The sequence below is a fragment of the Pongo abelii genome, chromosome 5, assembly GCF_028885655.2.
Source record: "Pongo abelii isolate AG06213 chromosome 5, NHGRI_mPonAbe1-v2.0_pri, whole genome shotgun sequence".
NCBI lineage: Eukaryota > Metazoa > Chordata > Mammalia > Primates > Hominidae > Pongo > Pongo abelii.
Genome location: NC_071990.2, coordinates 10,285,175 through 10,293,049, shown reverse-complemented (window position 1 = coordinate 10,293,049; position 7,875 = coordinate 10,285,175). Strand labels below are relative to the sequence as shown.

General features: G+C 43.7%; 1 pseudogene; it reads left to right on the top strand.

The window, feature by feature from the left end:
• The first annotated feature begins 762 nt into the window (after positions 1–762).
• Positions 763–1,847, top strand: LOC100449618 (large ribosomal subunit protein uL30-like 1; annotated as a pseudogene).
• Positions 1,848–7,875: the final 6,028 nt, after the last annotated feature.

Below are 7,875 nucleotides of genomic sequence, written 5' to 3'. Positions count from 1 at the left end.
GTAATGTTTTGTAAAAAGGAAATGAATGTAGTCTTCTCTTTGATGTTCTTAGTGGGCCCTTACTGACTTGCAATCTCATCTTCTTTTTCTTCTGTCCACAAGATTTTTCTTCTCCCTGTGTTGACTCTTCTAAAATTTTGCCAATGAATGATGTCAAATCGGCTGATCTAAAATGTTCAGAATGTCCGCTTTGGTAAAAATCCAAACTACGTTTTGATCTGAGCTTCCAGAATCTCATGTAATTTGCAGTACTTTTCAAAGGTTACCACCTGACCTTCTGATGGAAATTTGTTGCCTTATTGTTTCATCCTTGCAACTGACTTGCTTTTCTTTTTCTTTTTTTTTTTTTGAGATGGAGTTTTGCTCTTGTTGCCCAGGCTGGAGTGCAATGGTGCGATCTTGGCTCACCGCAACCTCCGCCTCCCGGGTACAAGCGATTCTCTTGCCTCAGTCTTCCCAGTAGCTGGGATTACAGGCATGCACCACCACACCCGGCTAATTTTGAATTTTTAGTAGAGACAGGGTTTCTCCATGTTGGTCAGGCTGGTGTCGAACTCCTGACTTCAGGTGATCCATCCGCCTTGACCTTCCAAGGTGCTGGGATTAGAGGCGTGAGCCACCGCACCCAGCCATGACTTTCTTTTTTTTAAGCCACAAAACAGATCTCAATGTTTTCCTTATAAAGAATACTTTTGACCACAAATGTCACTCTTTGGGGTATGACAGCAGTAACTACTTTGAAAAACCACCAAATACACTAGAAAGATGGTGGAGCAAGAGCAAAGAAAAATTCCTTTGGTTCCAGAAAATCTCCTGAAAAAGAGGAAGGCTTATCAAGCCCTCAAAGCCATTCAGGCAAATCAGGCACTTTTGGCAAAGGAGGAGCAGAGGAAAGAAAAAGGGCTCAGGTTTAAGTGACTGGAATTTTTTCTACATGATTCCTGGTGGCAGAAACGTGACAAGGTGCATCTCAGACAACTAGAAGTAAAACTTCATGCCTTGGAATTACCAGATAAACATTCCTTGGCCTTTCTCTCTCCCTTCCTTCGTTCCTTTCTTCGTTCCTTCCTTCCTTCCTCCCTCCCTCCCTTCCTTCTTTTTTTTTGAGACAGAGTCTCACTCTGTTGCCCAGGCTGGAGTGCAGCGGCGTGATCTCGGCTCACTGCAACCTCCTCCTGGGTTCAAGCGATTCTCCTACCTCAGCCTCCCCAGTAGCTGGGATTACAGGCACGCACCACCACGCCTGGCTAATTTATGTATTTTTAGTAGAGATGGGGTTTCACCATGTTGGCCAGGCTGGTCTCAAACTCCTGACCTCAGGTGATCCTCCTACCTCGGCCTCCCAAAGTGCTGAAATTACAGGCTCCTTGGCCTTTGTTGTACTCATTGAAAGGATTAATGGTGTGAGTTACCTGTGCAGAGAACCATTGCAAGACTTCATCTGAAGAAAATTTTTAGTGGTGTCTTTGTAAAAGTCGCCCCCTAGAACCTAAAAATGCTGCATGTAGTGGAACCTTATGTGACCTGGGGATTTCCAAATGTGGTTTGTCCAGGATCTCATTTTGGTATGTCGACAAGCCACAGTCAAGAATAAGGCCATCCCTCTGACAGACAACACAGTGATCAAGGAGTACCTGGGGAAGTTTGGTGTCATTTGCTTGGAAGAGCTCATTCATGAAACTGCCTTCCCCGGGAAGTATTTCCAGGAGATCTCATGGTTCTTGCACCCTTTCCACCTCTCGGTGGCCTGTCACACTGCCAAGAATAGAATGGGCTTCCTCAGGGAGATGGGCTTACCTGGCTATCAGGGTGAATGCATCAATCAGCTTATCCACCAGCTGAACTAGAGCCAGAATATCTGAAATCACAGTGCAGGGGAAGCACGTGTTTTTGTTTTTTTGGGAATTATTATCAAGTATCTTCGGAGAAGATTATTTCCTGTTTTATCTTCAAAAATGGAAAGGAAAGTTCAAAGAAAAGACAGTAGGTTACGTTCATGGCAAGCACCTCTCATCGCAGTCCAGTTCCAAGGAAAAATTCCAGTGTTTTCTACACTGGCTGCCGCCTCGTCTGAAATCAGCACATGCCATGGAGGAAGGAGTCCTGCTTTGTGGCATTTTCTATCCTAGGGTTTAATTGTTGCTGAATGAGTAACTCAAGCATTTGTACAGGCTCCGTAACACTCCTGTAGCAATGGACAAAGCCCAGGGACATAATTGAATCCGGAGATTTCTGGGGCCTTGTTTTGAAAAGACTTGAAATGCATGTAGGAAGAAAGGCACAAAAATAAATGTTCAGTTGTCTCTGCTGTGGGAAAAAAAAATGCACACCAGGTTTGAGGGTTTTAGGATCTACCAATAAATCATTATCTTAAAGGTCAAAAGCCTTGATCTAAAAATCACTAGAAAAATGAGATCAATGAACCAGTAAAATGGACCAGATTCTTTCACTGTGAATATGAACTTTCAATGTCTCACTGAAACATGAGATATTTTCTGGCTCTGTCCCTTCATGTTCCAAAAGATATGAAGTCTTTAGCATGCAGAAGGTAACCTAAAAGCCTGAACCATTGAAGAATAGTCCTTGAAGTAGCCTCCTGCCTTAAATCACAGATCACAGCTATCAATGAAGGCTTTATTCTGCACTTGAGCCTTCACTGGTAGAATGTGTTATACTCTTGTAGGAACCCAATAGTCCCACAGATTTATATATATATATATATATATATATATATATATATATATATATAGAAATTGACCCTTCTGGTCATAAAGCTTGAAACTTAATTTGTTTTATCTGAGTTCCTTTCTCAGGAAAGGATCCTCAGGCTCCTCGAAAAAAGTATCAAAGAACTGAAACTCACCAGATCACCACAATGAGATGCCAGACCCCTCATTTATCATGATTGCTACCTTGCCCCACCCTAGTTCTTGTTTTCTTACACATTGTAACATTTCTTCCCTCCTACACAGATCTCTAGTTTCAGTAGTTTTAGTTGGTCAAGGAAATGGATTTGAGACAGATCACCCATCTCCTTGGCTGCAACACCCAATTAAATCGTTTTTCCTGGGCAATACTATGGTCTCCACCATTGGCTCTCTCTGTGGCAAGCAACAGGGGTTTTGGAAACACAAAGAAGAAAACTTACCAAGTGTATTGTTATAGGACTGAGTACCATGGGAGAAATGGAAAAGATAGACATCATCCCTGGATGAATCAGAAATGACATGAATCACATCGCCAAGACCTGTTGGAGGAGTTTGGGATCATGACAGATGAACTACTCAGAGCCTTGGGAAACATAGATAGACGATGATGAGCCCAATTTCTCCACCTCTGGCAGAGGGCGATGGGGTTGTTACAACTTGTGTTGACAATGAGGAAAAGTCTCCCCTCCTCATCCGCCCCTCAGTGACGGGGTGAAATTATAGCACATTTAGTTGCTGTTTTAATTGGGGGCTTCTGTGTGGTGGAAGCATTGCAAACCGCCACAGCGTGTCTGTTTGCTGTGCCTTTTCCTTTTCTCTTTGCTTGTGCAAACTGTGCTGGGTTTTTTTGTTTTGTTTTGTTTTGTTTTTTTTAAGATGGAGTCTTTATCTGTCACCCAGGCTGGAGTGCAGTGGCTCGATCTCGGCTCGCTGCAACCTCCGCCTCCCAGGTTCAAGTGATTCTCCTGCCTTAGCCTCCCTAGTAGCTGAGATTACAGGCGCATGCTGCCACGCCCAGCTAATTTTTTGTATTTTAGTAGAGACAGGGTTTCACCGTGTTGCCCAGGCTGGTCGCAAACTCCTGGGCTCAGGCAATCCGCCGGCCTCGGCCTCCCAAAGTGCTGGGATTACAGGCATGAGCCACCGCACCCGGCCGCAAACTGTGCTCGTTTTAAAAGATTCCTCCCAATCCATAATCTCGTACATGAATATTCCAGCATCTATTGCTCTTTCCCTAGTTTGATTCTAGAACTAATGATCATGGTACCCCTCACCATGGCTATCTGTTTTACCATCTGTGTGTCCCATCTTTTCTAGCCAGTTTGCAGTTTCTACTGGTAGAAACTATATTTGAATTTAATTTTTGCTTGTTAGGTTTTCCTTTTGGGGCCTTTCCCATAGGATGAGTGAGTTAAAGAACTAATACATGCTTGATTTTTTCTATATGTCACCCTTGGGAATTCCATTTTCTTGATGATCTGAGACAGTCCCAACCTCCTCCCTTGAATGTTTTTTTGAGGCTCTTTTAAAACAAAACAGAACAAAGCTCATGTCCCAGTTTTTTTGTTTTGTTTTGTTTTGTTTTGTTTTGTTTTGAGACAGTCTTGCTCTGTCACCCAGGCTGGAGTGCAATGGTGCCAACTCAGCTCACTGCAACCTCCGCCTCCTGGGTTTAAGCAATTCTTGTGCCTCAGCCTCCTGAGTAGCTGAGATTACAGGCATGTGCCACCACACTTGGCTAATTTTTTTTGTATTTTTGGTAAAAACAGGGTTTCACTATGTTGGCCAGGCTGGTCTCAAACTCCTGGCTTCAAGTGATCCTCCCTCCTTGGCGTCCCAAAGTGCTGGGATTACAGACGTGAGTCACTGTGCATAGCCAAGTCCCAGTCTTTGATTCAGAAAGCATGATCATGGTGTCTTATCATAGCAATTCTCCAATATACCAATTTTTATCAAAGGATTGATTGCTGAACAATTTCCAAGTGTGTTTTAACGGCCAATAGCTCTCCTCTTACAGGAGAGGCAAACACTGTGGTCCACACTGACCCTTGCTCTCCTAGTCAGCAAATTGTATTATCATCATCTAGAAAGGTGAGTACCATGATAATTAGTTTCTAACAAGAAAAGCCTGAGGTCGCCTCCCTTAAAAGAGTGTGCTACTGTGTTGGTTTCTGTTGATCAGCAGGACATGCATTTTCAGTTGTTCCCAGGAATGTTGTTTTTTTTGCTGATGTGGTTTAACTTATGATCAATGACTCTTATGTCTCAAGGATGCAGCCAGAGTCTGGGGTCTGGAGCTTTGGGTGACCCCACCTTAGGGTGAGGCCCCTACTATGCAACTGAAACTTTGACCTAATTTACACTGACCTTTGTATAAAGCAGAGGCTGCTGCTCACTGCACAAGAGAATGCAGGATAGGCCAAGAAAGCATTTCTTCTCGGTTCAAACATCTTGAATCCACCTGGCTGTGAAGGTAGACATGTGGATAGTTTTATACAATGGGTTTTAATCTTGTACAAACCAGAATCCTTTTGAGAGTGAAAAGAGATACTAAAAACAATTTTTTAAAAAATTAATTGACCTACAATAGGAGCAAGCTGGGACTATCCCAGGAAATATAACATTTGAAAGCTCGGAACCTTTTCTAAATAACAACTCACAGATGCATTTGCTCACAAAATTGTGCACAGAAGTCTGAGGTTTCATAGAGACCTCCTGAAACCAACTGAGGAATCCAACTGGACTGGAGAGAGGAACCAGAGACAAAAAAATCCCCGAACTGAAAATTCTGTAATTTACTTTGTGCCAGAAATCTTGCTATCTGTAAACATTTTAGCCTAGGCAACATAAGCAAGACTCTGTCTCTACAAAAAAATAAAAACACTGGCCGCGTGTGGTGGTGTGCACCTGTAGTCCCAGCTACTGAGGAGGCTAAGGAAGAAGGATTGCTTGAGCCTGGAGGTTGAGGCTGCAGTGAGCCATGATAGTGCCTCTGTGCTCCAGCCTGAGTGACAATGCAAGACTCTGTCTCAAAACAACAACAAAAACTTTTGCTCATCCTTTCCACGACTCAGCATTTATTTATTTATTTATTTATTTATTTATTTATTTATTGAGACACAGTCTCACTCTGTCGCCCAGGCTGGAGTGCAGTGATGTGGTCATAGCTCACTGCAGCGTGGAGTTGCTGGGTTCGAGCGATCCTCCTGCCTCACACTCTCAAGCTAATGTTTTTATTTATTTTTATTTTGTAGAGACAGGATTTCCCTATGCTGTCTAGACTGGTCTTGAACTCCTGGGCTCAAGCGATCTTCCCACCTCCACCTCCCAAAGTGTTTGGATTACAGGCAGGAGCCACCGCACCTGGCCAACATACATTTATTGATCACCTGCTACTTAAGCATTTTTCTGGATCATGGAAAGACAAAAATCATTAGAGTCCTTTCCGTTGCAGCACAATCCTTGTTTGAAAGGCGGATAATTGCAATGCTTCACTAGGAGTATTAGTAAAGTACTGCCATGGCTTAAGGAAGAACATCCTTCCTTAATTGAATTTCTGGATTCTCTTTTTGAGCCCATCTTATTTCTGGGGCTGGCAAAGGAGATGACACCTGAATTGAATTTTGAAAGTTTAGAGATATGGGCCCAGCGCGGTGGCTCACACCTTTAATCCCAGCACTTTGGGAGGCTGAGGTGGGCGGATCACCTGAAGTTGGGAGTTCGAGACCCCCCTGGCCAACATGGAGAAACCCCCTCTGTACTAAAAATACAAAATTAGCCAGGCATGGTGGTACATGCCTGTAATCCCACCTACTCAGGAGGCTGAGTCAGGAGAATTACTCGAACCTGGGAGACAGAGGTTGCGGTGAGCCGAGATTGCGCCATTGCACTCCAGCCTGGGCAACAAGAGCAAAACTCCATCTCAAAAAAAAGAAAAAAAAGAAAGAAAGAAAGTTTAGAGATACATTGCTAGTGACAGAAGACTGATAAAAATATCCAACGGGTGTGAAGCAACCAGTCCTTTGCATTTGTTCCAGATGCAGGAACGAGACTAAATCTCACAAGCTTGAAGACCAGTACCATTGCTAGGCAGCATAGGACAGGGGTTAAGAATGCAGCTTCTTCTTCTTCTTCTTTTTTTTTTTTTTTTTTTTTTGAGACACAGTCTTGCTCTGTTGCCAGGCTGGAGTACAGTGGTGCGATCTTGGCTCACTGCAACCTCTGCCTCTCGGGTTCAAGCGATTCTCCTGCCTCACCTTCCCGAGTAGCTGGGACTACAGGTGCGTGCCACCATGCCCAGCTAATTTTTGTATTTTTAGTGGAGATGGGGTTTCACCATATTGGCCAGGATGGTCTCGATCTCTTGACCTCATGATCCACCCACCTCTGCCTCCCAAAGTGCTGGGATTACAGGTGTGAGCCACCGTGCCCAGCCAGAAATGCAGCTTCTTAATCCAGTGACCAGGTGTAATGGTTAGTTTTATGTGTCAACTTGATGAGACCATAGTACCTAGCTATGTAATTAAACACCAGTTTAGATGTTGTTGTGAAGGTATTCTATAGATGTATTTAACATCTGCGTCAGTTGACTTTAAGTAAGGCAGATTTTCCTCCATACTCTGGGTTGGCCTCACCCACTCATTTGAAGAACTTAGGAGCAGAAACCCGGGAAAGAAGAACTTCTGAGCCTGGGCAACATAGCGAGACCCTGTCTCTACAAAAATTAAAAATGAAAAAATCACCCTGGTATGGTGGCATGCACCTGTAATCCCAGCTACTCCGGAGGCCGGGGCAGGAAGATTGCTTGAGCCCAGGAATTCAAGGCTACTGTGAGTTGTGATCACACCATTGTACTCCAGCCTGGGAGACACAGCAAGACCGAAGGAAGGAAGGAAGGAAGGAAGGAAGGAAGGAGAGAAGGAGAGAAGGAAAGAAAGAAAGAAGCTATAGGACTGTAGCATCAACTTCTGCCTGAATTTCTAGCTTGGTGAACTGCCCTACAAATTTCAGATTGTCAGCCTCTACAATAGCATGAGCCAATTTCTTAAAATACATCTTATCTATATCTATTTTCTATTGGCTCTGTTTCTCTGGAGAAACCTCTGCTACATCAGGGTTGGGGATTGTGTTTGGATCCTGGATCTCAATTCTGATTTCCATACTTCCT